The sequence below is a fragment of the Protopterus annectens genome, chromosome 2.part1, assembly GCF_019279795.1.
Source record: "Protopterus annectens isolate FY-2018-M chromosome 2.part1, PAN1.0, whole genome shotgun sequence".
Taxonomy (NCBI): Eukaryota; Metazoa; Chordata; order Ceratodontiformes; family Protopteridae; genus Protopterus; species Protopterus annectens.
In genome coordinates this window covers 295,411,165-295,426,626 of record NC_056729.1, presented here as the reverse complement: position 1 = coordinate 295,426,626, position 15,462 = coordinate 295,411,165, and the positions used below count along the sequence as shown (strand labels likewise).

The 15,462-nt window shown below is 35.5% G+C and overlaps 1 long non-coding RNA gene across 1 annotated transcript in view; it reads right to left on the bottom strand.

Annotated features, from left to right (window-relative positions):
- The window catches only part of LOC122794030, a 190,424-nt gene extending 178,791 nt beyond the window's left edge, over positions 1-11,633 (bottom strand). The window contains exons 1-3 of the long non-coding RNA XR_006363608.1: positions 11,539-11,633; positions 10,441-10,491; positions 10,026-10,076 (exon numbers count right to left, since the gene is read on the bottom strand). This is a non-coding gene — a long non-coding RNA (uncharacterized LOC122794030). The remainder of the gene's footprint in view (positions 1-10,025; positions 10,077-10,440; positions 10,492-11,538) is intronic.
- Positions 11,634-15,462: the final 3,829 nt, after the last annotated feature.

Genomic DNA, 15,462 nt, shown 5'->3' with positions numbered 1-15,462 from the left:
TGCTGTTGTTTTGTCTTTCGGCTTTTCCCAGTTAGGAGTCGCCACAGCGGAACTCTGGTCCACTAATGACTGGCAGTAGATGTTTACGTGCCGAGTTGCCAGCCCTGATGCACAACCTTCAATGAAGGTATGCCCATTCATGCATGTCTCCACACAGAAGATGCTCTAGCTGAGAATCGAACAGGACGATGTCTTACTGTGAGGCGACAATGCTACCGCAGCACCACCACCGCAGTCTACTTGAGAGGCGACAATGCTACCGCAGCACCACCACCGCAGTCTACTTGAAAGTGAAATAATAAAAAGATACCTGTAATATAAAACAATCCCTGAATATCCTTATGTCTGCACTTTCTGGTAGTCTGTGGCCATGTAACTAAAGCTTGCATTTGGTTGCTGAGGGTAACCAATTGCAATTGCCTACACTCCATAGTAAAAGAACATAGTTTGCACACACTGCACCATGTCCTATTGTCATATTTTTAGAATAGAGCTTGCTAATAAATAACATAAATTCTCCCATCTGAGTTAGAATTTTCATTGATTTTAATGGAAAGCATTGAAGCAATTATTTGGCTCTTACAGTAATTGTATGAACCAAACAATCACCCTGCAGATGTGCTGCAAAAGAGAGAAAGTTTTTTTTTCTTACTATAAAGCTGACTTTGTGCTGATTTTAAAATAGGAAAAAGTCACTAAAATGGAATAAACTCAGCACATTCACAAATGGATCAGCCATGCACTTCTGAGATGACTCATGATGCACTGTAAGGAGTTAATGTTCTTGGACGTCTTATTTATAAATTCTGTTTTTTCACAAATTTTATTTGTAATGTTGGGATCCATTGCAAATATGCTCCAGTTGTTTAAAGCCAATGTTTTTATGGCTAAACTACTTGTGTTGTATACAAGTGCTATTGCCATCCTCCAGTCTGCAGCCTTGTTGTCTAATACGTGAGCTACATCTATTTCCCCACTAATACTTTTATTGCTATTATCACAATAAGGGTCTATATTATAAACCTGAAAGCTCTAAACAGCAAACACGTACATTGACACATAAAGAGTGATTTACAATAACAGCGAAACACGTATTCAGCGAAAGTGAAAACACTGAACGTATTTGTTTAGTCAGCAGTACGATCCTGCAGATAAGGGAATATGTCCTTTTCTCCACTGTAGTGCAATCTTAGTATATTTAAGTAGCAGGGGTGTGGGGGGCGCAGGGGGGCAAGCCCCCCTGCAAAAGTGTGTTATTTTACTTTTATTTAGTTAATTTCAGTATACCTGCACAGCGCTGTTGGTGTTTTGAATTTCACTGAATACGTGTTTCGCTGTTATTGACATTACTCTTTATGTGTCGATGTACATGTGTTTGCTGTTTAGAGCTTTCAGGTTTATAATATAGATGCTCACAATAATTATTTTTCACTTTTGATATTATCATTTTCAGATATCTTCTAACATTAAACTTACTTTGCTTGCGCCATATTTCTGACTGCCTCCCTTCATGATTAAGTATTACATTAATCACTCTGGTGCTGCCTCTTAATGATATTATTTTTAATATATTGTGGGCACATACTATTATAATCTAAAATGGAATTGTTCATTTCATTTTCATAACTAATTTTAGTACACAGTTTATTTTCTCATCTTAAAATCCACTATAATTAGCACTCTTTCAAAATGCTATACATTCATTTGTGTTTCAAAATGTTATTAAGAAAAAACAAACACTGAATAAAGATGTCCAATTTAGAATTCTTAAATAAAAATGTTTATTTAGTTCTTTCATCCACAAAATATGGATTTTATCATAATTCTGAAATAAAAATGCTTATTTAGTGCTTTCATCCTCAAAATATGGATTTTATCATAATAAAAGTGATCATTTATGTTTTACTGACTTAGGTTCATAGATTAGTACTAGGCTAATTGCCCTTACAAGCCATTTGAAATCTAGCCAACTATCCCTTGAGAGACTCAAACCCTGCACCTTGTGTTTGTAAGGCAAACACCTGAACCATTAGGCCACCCTCCTAACCCTTCATTGTGGGCTACTGTATTGCAATAGTCATTACATTTCAAAAAGGGGATTTATTGAAAAATGACAACTTCTTCAGTTCTTCTACATTAGATTTCCATATAAAAACTCATCACCAATAAATGCCATTAATGTTTGACATTTTTATACATGTAAAGTTTGTAGAGACAATTGTGTACCTGGGGCCAGTGCTGTTCCCATAACTGCACTTCTTACTGCTGAAAGTGCTTACTTTTTTAAAGACAAAATAATTATGATTTAAAATCTCTGCAAGTAATTTTGACTAGAAATCCACATTGTCTCATTGCATGCTGATATTATGGGGTCTATGTTACGTCCATGAAAGACGTATTCATCAACTACAGCTTCTGTGAACAACAACCGATGACAATCACTTCAACAAACTACAGAAGTTTTCCCACAGTTCGCAAGCACTTGCCCAACAACTGCCTGGAGCACACAATGGACTAGATCAAATCCATCCAATTGGGGGGGGATTCAACTCCAACTCCCCAATGTGGGAGGCTGTGCCTCCCACCCCCCCCACAACTATGTATATATCAACTTTGAGATCGCAAAACATTGGATAAAAGGGCAAGTTTAGGTTGATGGGCAAGTGTTTGCAAATCATGGGAAAACGTCAGCGCGTCTCTGAAGTGATTTTCATCAGTTGTTGTTCGCGGAAGACATATTTGATGAATGATGGCCCTAAACAAACACTGAGTGGCACAGGAAGAGATACCTAGATCAGGTGGAGGAGGGACTGCAGGACTCCTCTGAGCACCCCCAACAACCCTCTTATGTGACACCTCATTAACACTTTGGCTATGGCTAGAGACAATGACAACAGACACTGAAGCTGCAGTAACCACACTTCCCTAATCAATTGCTTTGCCCTCCATCTGTCCAATGTCAGTGGGCTCACTGGAATTGTTAGGGATAGGTCTACTGCCTGTGTCCGATGGAATTGCATGGGATGGCTGTATGTCATCCTCAGTGCCAGATTCATTCTCTGTAGCCCCTGACTGTGCCTTTGTTTGGCCACCATCATCATCAGAGTCTGCTGATACACTGACATCAGGTGATAGAGGTCCCACACTTCCACTATCAGGATCACTTGTGATAAAAAGCAACAAACACAGAAAAAAATGAATACCTACACTACTATAGTCCAATATATGCTAATAACAGTGGTGTCACTATTACAGACAGTACAGCAATACAGACAACAGACCTGACACCAGCATCATGCGCTAAAATAGTTCATTAAATTGCTCAGCAGTGCTGACATAAAAATGTTTGGCTTACCATCCTCAGATAAGATTTTCCTCTGTAAGCCAGATGGTCCCAGAAGAAGTTAAGCAAAAAGTAAGGGCAGCATCATGTCAATTAACAGTAACACAGTGGGTAATACTTTTACCCCTTTATATGTCCATTAACTATACTTTCAACAAGTATTTGGCTGATAACTCCAACCTAAGTTATTCAATCAGAATGTGTTGTTAACTGCAGCAATCTTCAATCCACCTTCAAAAAAAAATTCTTGTGATAATGTTAATATCCTCACACATTTTAAGGCCAATAATATAGAATGTCTTGTACACTCTATATCTCAGTTTACTGGTCAGATAACTGAAGAATGGCCAACAAACACAGAGAGGTAACAAAGCTGTAAATTTGCAAGCAAAATTTATAACAGGTTGTGTGATCACTAAGTGCACTACATCCAAATATAATAAATGTACAAATAACAGTTGTCTGGTTTCATATTACTGTAGATAATGTTGCAGTTGATTGTGTGTAGAATAATTTAATTTCCTTGCTGCAAAGCTGTTTGTGTGGAAAAGAGGGATAAGAAACCCATCCTGTGTTCTGAAAGTTCATTGAAGTGACAGTTTGAATGCAGATCTGGGTAAGCATATCTCATGTGAACCATCATTTTCTAGTGTGTATATCATACATTGATTTTCCTAATTTCAGCCACATGTCCATTTTTTGACTTTTTTCCCCTTTTCTATCTTCATTTTTAATTTTTCTTTTTGTGGGCCAGTGTTTGAGTGATGCAGCACTTAGCCCAGTCATGGGAATGGAGAAAATGAATGGCAGGTTTGGCTGTGCTTATCTTGTTTGTGCAAAGTGCAGCAGTGCACAAATTGTACAACTGGACCATCCAGGAAGTAGACAGGACCCAGACAGCCAAAAAATAGAAACTGGATACATTCAATTAATTCTACTGGGCACCATGCAAATCCACTAAGTGGTGTTGCATGGTGGTTAATAGATAGACATTAGAAATGATTAGTAAATTAGGGAATGTTATGTAACCAGTCCAATTGCAACAGGTGTAGGGATTGAACACAGATGGTGTTGGGTTCTTGTACAGGGTGTGCAACCTGTTTTTAGTGTTGTGACAATGCAGTTTATAGCAACGAACTGAAGCATATGTGACTGTTATTTCAACTTTCTTGTGGCAACAGGTGTAAGTGTAGGACTGCTATACACATGCTTCTGGGTTCTAATACAGGGTATTACATACACTTTTGCTGTTTTTCCACTTCCCATTATATTCACTCTCACTTATAACAATTTAGATAGTGGAGCTGATATTAATTATATGCATGAGGAATGAAACACTATTATTGTTTTATCAGATGCATGACTGAACTATGTACTATATTTCTGTAAGTATAATCATTGCAATTACTTCACTCCTCATTGCTTGGCACTGCAGCCCTCCACTTAACTTTACACAAAGACACTGCTCGGGTTTGCGCACTCCGAGTAAACGTGATAACTGGAATTAGTGGGAAAGCATCAGTCTCCATTTATCTAGGTCTGCTGGTAGACATGGCTGGTGTTAGTGAAGAAGGTGCCAGGTTAAGGGCACAAAGATGGAATTTACAGGAGTCCAGGATATTCACTGGACTCCTAGAACAGCACCACAGCCAAAGGATTCTGCAGGAGGACGATTTTGTCTCCCAGTACAAATCTGAGGCATGGAATAGTTTAGCCTAGGCTATATCCAGTGCAACTGTTATCATGCACACTGGACAGCAATGTAGGCATCATTTTAATGACCTACAGAGGAGGAAGAGGGATACTCATGACTGTGGGTTGGAGGAATTTAGGATTGTAGACATCCCACAGCTGTGTAAGTCTCAACTAAAAAGGGTACCTGTCAGACTTAGAAAGCTGAATATAGGCAAGACTGTTATGCATAATGGTCTTCTGTTCTGTTCTTTCCCTAGCTGCAAAAGACTGGGAGTTCAATGTTTGGGTTCATGGGGCTAGAGTGGAGAGACTGTGGGAAGAAAATGGTACGTATGCAGCAGTAGAGAAGTGTTATTGTAACATAAAAAGTTAAAGATAGCTTTTCTGGTATTTTATAGAGTTGTATCAGATTAAGCATGCATATCCCAATTGTAAAAGAAAGTATCAGTCTGTAGCACAAATCAATTATGAGTCCCATATTACACTTTAGTCAGAGGTTGTGGGTTCAAATACCACAATTCACAACTATACAATATTGTTATTTCTTCAAAAATATTTATATTAAATTAAAATCTCTATATCAGTGGCACAAATGCCTGCTGAAAAACTGTAATCTGTATAATTGGAACATGCATATGTGCAATATATGCAGATTTCAAGGTTTACTTGCAGCAATCTGTAGTATAGTGTGTATCTGATAGGAGGTATACTTAAATGTAAAACTTAAGCTAATAGAGCTGTATAATTGCATTAATGCATTGTATGTCACATATGATGGTGCTAATCTTATCTCTTTGTTTCTCTAACCCCAACCCTTCTCTGTCTTTTTTCTTTATATTTATTTTATTTTTAAAAATAAAATGTTTTCAATTTTTTTTTAATTTTTATTATGTGTCATCAAAATGTGTCCATGCCATCCATGTGTGCCAGATCGCTAAATGCTCCACAGCATAGCACAGCAGGGTAGGCCAGCTTCAGTGGATAAGCCTGCTCCTGCTCCACCTGCTCCAGCACCGATGCGCAGCATGTCTGGGAGCCAACCTGTCAGCACTGTCTCTGCTGCCTTGCACTACCTGTGCTTTCAGGTAGTCCTGCCTGAGGCTGGTCCAGTGGTACCCTCTAGGAGCAGTGGTGGAGGTGGTGATTTCATCACCTGCAGTGGTTGCCAGGGATGATGCATAGGATCGTGCACCACACTATTGGTGCACACCTATGCTGCATGGAGAGACTGCTCTCCTCCATGTTTCATAGGAGGAGGAGGAGACATCAAGCACTCCAGCCACTGGCGGAGTAAGGTGACAGTAATGACAGTCCATTAGGTGAGGACTCGATTTTCACTTTCTCCAAGTGTAATGGCCTTGGGCCTATGCTGTCTTCACCCTCACACCAATCATGGTTTCCCCAACCTTTTGTGTCCATCACCATCCCTGTCTCTTGTCTTGTTTGTCTTGTCTGTCTGCACTTGCTTCCTCACTTATCCAACTTACCTGACCCAGACATACCTATGTCCCTTCAGCAACATCTCTCTCTCTCTCTCTCTCTCTCCAATAAAAAATAAATGGGCACTTGTCCCACAAAAAAAAAAAAAAAAAAAAAAAAATCATCCTATACATAGCTATCCATTTTGCACATGTGTCTTCTTGACACACTTGTTTCTGTCCAATTGGCTATACAACATGATTGTGCTATGGCCACCCATCTCTATGGTGGTGACAATCCAGATTCAGTTAAAATTTTGCACATGTTTTCAGTTTACACTGTTAAAGAAAAGGATAGCTGTGGTTCTTTCCTACCTACCCTCTACACATTCCTGTCCTGCTTTCTCTTTGTTTTTCCCCCTGCTTGCTCCCCATTTCACCACTTTCCTATCTACCCCATTTTAACACCTTTAATCTGGTCAAAACATTGAATCACATACTACACACATAAGTAGTAGAAAAGGCAATGGATTCCTTTACTTTTTTTGGGCTCCATGCTGAGGTGCGCATCACTCACCAATGAGCAGCAACCGTGAGCTGCAAGAAACTGCTGTGGTTACCTCTGCCAATGCTGCTTAACCCTGCAGTGCTATGCCAACACACACGTGCTATAAAGAATTCATGTCATTGCCTTAACAATGCTTATTTAAAAGTATTTGAAAGTATTAGATACACCTGGATTTTAAACCAGCACCATCTGGGCCCAAAATGAAATGTAAAAATGCATTATCATTTACTGCCACTGAGTCAGTTAAGCAGCAGGTGTGTTCCAGAGGCTCAGCACTAAGTGTCAGACTTTAGCAATGCAGCTCACATTTGTGCACTGCTTAGTTATGCACAAGCATGTATATCTCATATGTGCATATACTTTGACAACCATCACGCAAACCCACTGCTTGCTCCTCTATGGAAAAGTAAATATGATTATGTATTACTGTTTGTGACCGGGAGAATCCAGGGCCTCCAAACATGACATGCATGGAAAGACTGACAGACCTGTCATTGTAGTCAGTATCATGCAGGCTGCTTAGAGGTGACCTATGCCTGGCCTACAGAACAGTCTTAGATCCTGCCCTACTGGAAATGCTGGACATCTGCAAATTAAATGGGACAAGAAAATAAAATAATTCAGAATCCCATTATCTGATCTTTTTTTATACCAAGTTATGGTATCAGCATATATGTAAGCTTTTAATGAGTCCCATATCATTATTTTATTTATCTCTGTGGTGTAATTATTATCTAAGAAGAAGTGTAATTTAGATAATTACCAGGGTTTGAACTCTTTAACTTTAGTTATATATGCTGGAATTCTGGAGTTAAAGATTAATGGTTTATACCCATTTATAAGTTTTAGTATCAATCAGTTGTGGTCTGAAAAGGGGCAGGGAGTGATTGAGAAATGAATGATTTTAGAGTATAAGTCATAAAATATTTTATCTATTCTAGTTTGGGTACCAAATCTGTGATATTGATGAGAAAACAACAAAGATTTATATTCTTTAAATTTGAAAGTATCTACAAGATGAAATGATTCTACCCACTTGTTTAAAGCTTTTGATACAGCAGGTGTATGCAGCAGTCTTTTATTTTCAGTTTCAGAAATATAAAATATACAGTTAAAATCTCCTCTTAATATTAAGTTGTCTTTATAATTATTGGAAATGAAATCCAAGTGTTTTTAACAGTTCCTGATCCATTGCCTGGGAACCAGTATAAATTGGCTAGGGTCCATATTCTGTTATTATATTTAACTATTACTAATGCCATAAGGCCTTCTTTATCTTCATACTTATAAATAATTTCTGGGTTAATCACATTTGTTTTCCATAAAATTGTTACCCCTTTTGTCTTTGTCTTATAAGTGGATTGCGCCAATATCATATATTCCTTAGGATTCTATTTGTAATTGTCATTTGTTTTGAAATGATTTTCTTGAAGGCAGGCAATTTGTGCTTTGTTCAGTTTTAAATATTTCAGTAGATTTGATCTCTTGCTAGGATTGTTTAAGCCATTGTTATTTAGACTATGTATTTTTTTGTTTTATTGTGACTATTGAACATTTCCTCTGATAACTATAAAGTATATGTTTGAGCTATTAAAGGAAATTATCAGTTTTATACTTTGAGTATTTACCAATAAAGTAATGTTTTGGTCAGGCATACTAAAAATGTTTTTGTGAAATAAATTTAAATTAATAAATGTTAACAAAACTAAGATCCGCACTAGCCATGGAATGAAAATCATTCTTAATCTGATGGATAAACCTAAGTCCATCAGATTATCACTCAAACCTTGACAATCCAGAACATCTGAGCTCCATAAATTGAATTATCATATGGAGAATATTTGTAATAGGAATACGCAATATTTATATTATTTTGAACAGATATAGTACTATTGTAGATTAGACAGAATTTTAATACAATATAAATGTCTACTTATTGCATAAGCAATTAATATTTACATGACAGATAGATGACAAGCAATTCAATCATAGTAAAGTAGGATGTATCATATATAAAACCTCAGTAAAAGATTATAGCACACAGTTATTTAACATATTCATCCTTATTGATGAAGTTTTCTAAAACGTATTACCTAATATAAATAGATGGTAATAATATTTATACATAATGTTTATAATACAATGTATTTTACCCAGGTATATCAGAAGTTATATTTCATTGTTTACCAGCATTTAAGTAATCACTTTGTTGCTAACTTACTTAGAGCATCAAGTTTGTTTTATGTAAACATTGATGAAAGTTAGTGCATTTTAATTATCAGTGCATCCCTCTTCCCCCATTTCCTACACATAAGGATTTTCATATCTGTCATTTCTTATTATAAAATGAGTGAAATTATAGATTAAAAACAACAAATTCACTTATTGTGATTAATGATTACAAGTTCCCTTTCCATATTCATAAATTGCCATTTTATGTCATATACTGAAAGTTTTTAGATTTAAATGGCAACATTCTATTTTGTATAATCAGCAAAGGTTAAACTGAGTGATTATTGTCAATGTAATACTATTTGTTCAGAATGTGATTGTTACATTCTGTGACATTCCTAGTTCAGGCTTCTATTGTTTCCCTTGAGCAACTTTTTCAGTTTGATGTCATGTATAAAACATTAGTTACCTTGGTAACAGCTCAAGTATTATGTATGGTCAAGGTTCAAGTTAAAGCAATTACATGACTTGTTATACACATTTACTTATATGAGAAAATCATCATGCTTCCCCTTGATGTTCAGTATAGTGTATGTCATTTATGAGAAGTTAAAACAGTAGTGTTATTGGATTCCAAAATGGTGGACAGCCTGTAAGCATACTAGCTGTGCAGCTCCTCAACTCACAAGTACAATCTATCTATTTGTCGGCGCATCATATAAAGAAAATATCACAAATCTTTGAAGAGTGAAAAGAAAATGCAAATTTAATCCATCTTTGCTAATATTTCAATAGGAATAATTTATTATTGAATTTAAATATTACTTACTGGATGCTGAGCCCTCAACCTCATGGTGTGGATGCTTCCAGACACTGAGGCCTAAACAAATGAAACAATCAAGAAAAGGAACTGTGTGACTTCATATCAGCAAGTTCTACAAAAATCTGTTGCTTCAAACAATTACTTCTATACTTAGAATGCTTCCCCTTGATGTTCAATATAGTGTATGTCATTTATGAGAAGTGAAAACAGTAGTGTTATTGGATTCCAAAATGGTGGACAGCCTGTAAGCATACTAGCTGTGCAGCTCCTCAACTCACAACTACAATCTATCTATTTGTCGGCGCATCATACAAAGAAAATATCACAAATCTTTGAAGGGTGAAAAGAAAATGCAAATTGAATTCATCTTTGCTAATATTTCAATAGGAATAATGTATTATTGCATTTAAATAATACTTACTGGATGCTGAGCCCTGAACCTCATGGTGTGGATGCTTCCAGACACTGAGGCCTAAACAAATGAAACAATAGACAAAAAGGAACTGTGTGACTTCATATCAGCAAGTTCTACAAACATCTGTTGCTTCAAACAATTATTTCTGTACTTAGAATGGATAATCATACAGACCAAATGGAAACTTTAACTACCAAAACCAAATTGTCCTTGATAACTACACTAGAAAAAGACACCTCTTCTAAAAGACAAAAAACTAATAAGCTACAGCAGGAAACTATGAAGCTAGCCACTAGATCAAAACAAGATCAGTCTCTTGCACTCGAAGACCTCAAAATGGGTCTGCAACTTCTGCAAACTGAAATCCAAGGATTTTCTTACAAACTAGCCTCATTTGGCTCTAATCTAGACCAAATTATGCTCAGGCTTGAGTAAACTAAAGCAAAATCAATGGAAAATGAAATCAAAATAAAAGAACTTAAACAAAATATACAGGATAATGACAACACCATTAAAGAATTACATCAAAAAATCTGAGATCTAGAAGCTAGAAGTCGATGAAATAACATCATCTTATGAGGTATTCCGGAAGCCTTTGAAAATGCCTAGCTCATTGCAATAGTCAAAGACGTTTTAAGCACACTACTTGATAATAAGGTTTCTCTAAACTATATAATAATTGAAAGAGCTCACATATCCATCAGGCGCTCTCAACAGCAAGAAACCCCAAGGCAAATCTACATCAGATTGCTTAATTCAGCACATGTTCAAATCATACTTATGGCCTACAAAGCTAAAAAGAACATTTCTTTGAAAGGTCATAAAGTCACTATTACTCAGGATCTCCCACTAGAAATTAAGTTAAAACGTCAAAAACTCAACAAGTACTGTTCCTACCTACTGGAAAATAAAATCTGTTTCCAAATGAAATACACTGCCACTCTGATTTTTTACCATAAAGATACCAAAATAACTGTTGAAACCCCTGAAGAAGCCAATTCCACTTTCTTACAGACTTTCAAAGTGAATCCTGCTTGGATCAAGATACTCAGCGATTTCTGATGCAACCGACAGGTGAGTTAAGAAATTTTCACGGTTTTATACCTTTTAGTAGCATAATTCTGGCAGAATAAACCTCCGGTTTAGAAGCTTATCATCCGTTACCATCTCAGCATTCCATTTCCCAGAATGTTATTCAGCTGTACAAGAAACTGCTGCACTCCACCCTCTAACCTTTGAGTCATCATTGTTGACTCATTTCCTGCCCCAAAGGCCTACTGGGGTCAGCCAAATACCTGAAATGAGTTGCAAGAGATCAGAATAAGATACACAGCCTGGGAAATTGCAATCTGATATATTTGAACAACTAAACAAGTTTATTTTTTTATTTTTAAATGCCAGCTTACAAAGAAAATCAAAAGAAATTGTAAGTGACACCTTTACTTGTCTGAATAAATCAGGATCTCTACAGCTAATAACTGCAGCAAGACTTAAATTATGGTACTGTGTTTTCTTTTCTTATTTTCTTATCAGACCTGAACTGCTGCAATCAAGATACACACTCAATACACACCCAGTACTGTATCTGTTTAATTTTTAAGATTAATTTACTACAAGTTGTTATAAAAGATATAACCTTAAAACAAAAACAACTATGTCTAACTGTCTATTTGAAAAATGTGGCAAGCTGAACCCTTACAAAGGGTATCAGGACTTAGCAAAAACAGCTGAGTTTGTGCGTGTCAATAACTAGTGTAAAAGGCTATATGTTTGTTTGCCTTAGGGAAAATAGGTACGGAGCTAGAATTAAAATGGTATGAAGTGTAATGCTGGTAGGATTTAAGTATAAAAGTGGCACTGCTAATGTTGTTTATGGGATCAATGAAAACCTGAATGCAGACAAGATTAATAAGGCAAAAGCAGTTATAATTCAAAATGCATGGAAATACATGGGTGGTTTGAAGTGAGGTATAAAGAGGAGTAATGAAGAAATAATAAATATGGATGTAGCTTACTTCAAATGTTTAAGCAGAATAGAGTTACTTTAAAAATGAAACTTTTGGATTATACAATGTATTATTTTATGTTTCTACTTATATTTGTTTTTTGATGTAAGGGTTGTATGCATAGATGATGCAGTAAAGTACTACTGTATTTTTTTCAGTTAGGTATCACTGATCTTTCTACATTTATGTGAATTATTACTGATTGTAGTAGTCAAGACCATTAGCTAACATTTCAAATTATGGCATGCCAAAAATACAGTTCAGCCCTTATGCTGATGATAACACAGCTCATAACCTCTGCAGGTTCTAGCATCAAAGTGTATACTTTGTTTTGTAATACTAAATCTCAGGAATAGATAAAATCTATTTTGTTTGACAATAATAAGTCAAGCTATGTTAGTTAATTTAATTCAAACAGCAAATTGACAGGATACGTGGATTATTACTAAACATGTAAATACTGAAGCGGGTGTTTTTATGTCTAGATCTATTAATTTGTGAGCAGCTATAACAACATGTTCTTCCAATATTCTTCATAGCTGATTTGATAAATTGCTAACAAAAATAACTGTCTGCATTTACATTAGTATATATAGTAAACTAAACTCTTCTTTTAACCCTTGATACCTCAACAGATTCTATGAGCATACTCTAAATTAACACAAGGCTCCCCCCTTTCTACAATGTTACTCTTATAAGAATTTTAATATGCCTTCTAAAGATTTTCACTTAAGCTTTATTTACAACACAACCAGTTTGAATTGTGGGGATCTCTACTCTTTTCAGGATAATATACTTATAGAGATAGGTATATACTAACAGCAAGCAAGGCTCCTATATTCAGAGTGATACTAGAGTTATTTATTAAAATTTAGTATTTCCATATTCTTATACCCCTTTTACCAGTCCTGTCTATATTCCTGTTAGGTTTTTACTGGAGTACCTATACCTGTAACAGGACTAGAGTCACCCCAATGGATGTTACTAAGATTTATTTTAATGGTATTGTTTTCAAACTTTTAGCAAGACATTTAAGGAGATGCTACTATGACTAAAATAAGAGTTTAGTTGTCGATTCCACTTAGCTGGTATTAATTTATAGGAGTTGTCTTGCACAGTTTGTGGCTAATGATTGTTCATATTTAGAATAACTTAGGTAATTTTATCATCCCTCTGCTACCCGCTTATCTCGCATTACCCTAAACTCAATATTTTTCACAATGTTTAATGATAACATTCATATTCTTACAGAGGGATGGGAGGTTAGGCACCTATATAGGGTTAAGGAGTTTAGAAGTCACCTTATTTAAAGTATTTTCTACCTTAACAAGTCTAAACGTATACCTTCTATTATACTGCTATCTTTTAATAACACACTTTAATAACAAACTCAGATTTTAAAAATGTTTACAGTAGATTCATGGAACATTAAAGGACTATCAGATAAAAAGAAAAGAAATCTTATTATGCATCTTACATTTCAAAATAAATCTACTATAACATTTCTACAAGAAACACATTTGATCAACCAGCTTTGGTACAGTGAACGGAAGATGAACTGGGTGAAACAAATAATTGCCGCAGGTTATAATTCATCTTCTAGAGGAGTAGCTGTTATTGTTAATAAACTCTATCAAGGTGAGATCACCTCCACTAAAAGTGATCCTAATGGAAGATGGGTTTTGTTTACCAGTAATTATCCTACTTTAAGTAAGCCATTACTCTTTGTTAATTTATATAGCCCCTGTTTAGGTCAACAATTTTTTATTTATGATATTTTCAATATCCTACTTAATTTTTCAGATCATTTATACATTTTAGGAGGGGATTGGAATGCTTTACTTAGTCCTGATAAAGACCGATCAAATAAACTAGACAATCTCAATATACTACTATGGCCCTAGAAGAATTGCGAAATACCTTTGATTTAATGGACCCCTATACACCATTTCAACATAATAACTCTATGCCTAGATTCACATTTTTCTCATCCACACATAAAACCTGGTCAAGAATAGACACCTTTTTAATTTCTCAATCTTTCAATTCTCATACACTTAACTATAATGTATCCTCTAGATCTGTGTCCGACCATTCCAAAATCAATATCTCCATTAACATCTTCTCCTCTAACCAAAGACCCTCACAGTTCAACAATTGGACCCTAAATCCAAATATCATTCAAAAGCAAGAGGTAATACAAGAAATAAATACAATCTTTGCCCAACTGAACAATGATCTCATCTCTATCCAAATCCCATATGATGTACAATGGGTGGCTGCTAAAGTGGTTATAAGAGGTTTTATCATTCAAAAATATTCATGGTATAAGAAAAAAACATAATAACCTTAAACTCAAAATAGAGAATAAAATCAAAGACATAGAATTAAAACTTCAACATAAATACTCAACTGAGCTAGAAGATATAATGACTGACCTGCAAAAGCAACTACACAAGCTATACCTAGACAATATCTCATTTGTAGAGATGAAATCATTATACTGATACTCAGAATGGGCACAAATTCCATCAAGAACCCTGGCTAGATTAATTAACATTAAAAATGGCCCTTCTAGAATCAAATAAATTAAATACAAAGGTGCAGTAAAATATAAAGACCAGGATATTATAAATACATTTGAAGATATTTATAAAGACCTATACAATTTACCAAACTCCCCCCTACTAATGAACTGGAAGAGTTTATACAAAATCTAAAGTTTCCTCAGATTGCCGATTATCATAAGAACCTTCTGAAATCTCCTCTACACCTTGAAGAAATCAAAATTGCAATTAATAAACTCAAACCAGGTAAATCCCCTGGCCCTGATGGCTATATGGTGGAATTCTACAAAAAATGTTCTGAATCGGTTGCTAAAATTCTACTGAAGATATTTAATTACATAATTCAATATGGCATAATGGACAGATATCTTATCAACTCAAAAAACATTTTAATCCTTAAACCAAACTCTGACTCACTAGACCCAGCCAATTATAGACCAATTGCCCTTATCAAT